Here is a 1,272-nt window from a genome sequence, read left to right on the forward strand (position 1 = left end):
AAAAATAGCAATAGGTATTAGGTGTTGATTATTTTACAGGAATTGTGACAGAGCTTTCCATATACAAGGGAACTTGGTAAGGTTCATGGGAAAGTGGAATCAAAAGCTAATGGGACCTTTCTATGAACGTTTTGAAGGTCCCTTGTATGCTCTTAATTTCTTCTAAAATCACTTCAGAAGTTATCTCTACTTTACACATATTATTGTTGTTAGTTGCCATCCAGTTAATTCTCACAGTAACAGCAGGCATATAGAATTGCTTGACAGGATCTTAAAGGCAGAAACCTTTAGAAAGCAGAACCCCAGGAGTGAATTCCATGGTGCTTCTAGGTAGGTTTGAACTGCCAACATTTCAGCTAGCAGTAGAGCACTTAACTCTTTGTACAACCCAAGGTCTCAGCTTTATATAGAGAGATTTATAAATCATAGTTTATAGGTTGAACCACTTTTCCAAGACACACAGCCAAGATTAAAATATAGATATTCCTGAGTCTACAGCTGCTCTCTTATGCTGCATCAAGAGTCTGATATCAAAACAAGATGAGAAAAACTATGAGGATTTTCTAAAGGAAGCGATATTCCCTAATAAAAACAAATCAACCAAATCCTTCACATGGGGATGGAAACACCATACACAGGAAGCAGAATGAGTGATGAGTCACTGAGGAGATTGCAAGGACAATTGAAACAAAATGTGTAGGAATTGTTAAATCTAAAAATTATGATCTTCTCTGGAACACTCACCAATTCCCAACAATATATTTAAACAAACAAACAAACACCTAGCACATTAAGGAAATATTGAACATGCACATAAAATATTACCAGTTGATACAAACTTAGATAAAATTATGAATATTTGATAAAGTATGGAAAATATACTCTGTATCATACATATATAAGAAGAAAAAATGATTAAGCAGTACTTAAACTATTCAAAATATGAAGGAAAAGGAACATAAACATTAAAAGTAACATGCTGATCAAATGGGGTTATTATTTTATTAGTTATAACATGGTCACTTAGGTTCCGTAGTGCTGTCTCCTTAATTAGTTTAAGACATATTTCAAAAACTGCATTGATGTGATTATGACTCATGGCAACCTTATACGTGGTTTCTGAGGCTGTACATTTTTATCAGAGTAATATCCTCAGCTTCCTCTTGCAGACTAGTTTACACCACCCACTTTACCATTAGCAATCCAATAATTACCCAATAACACTACCTACTGTGATCACCTTTTGAATATCTGAGTTTAAAATAATTTTTT

Source organism: Echinops telfairi, unplaced genomic scaffold (genome assembly GCF_000313985.2).
Source record: "Echinops telfairi isolate 266 unplaced genomic scaffold, ASM31398v2 ScPeMD7_70;HRSCAF=299, whole genome shotgun sequence".
NCBI lineage: Eukaryota > Metazoa > Chordata > Mammalia > Afrosoricida > Tenrecidae > Echinops > Echinops telfairi.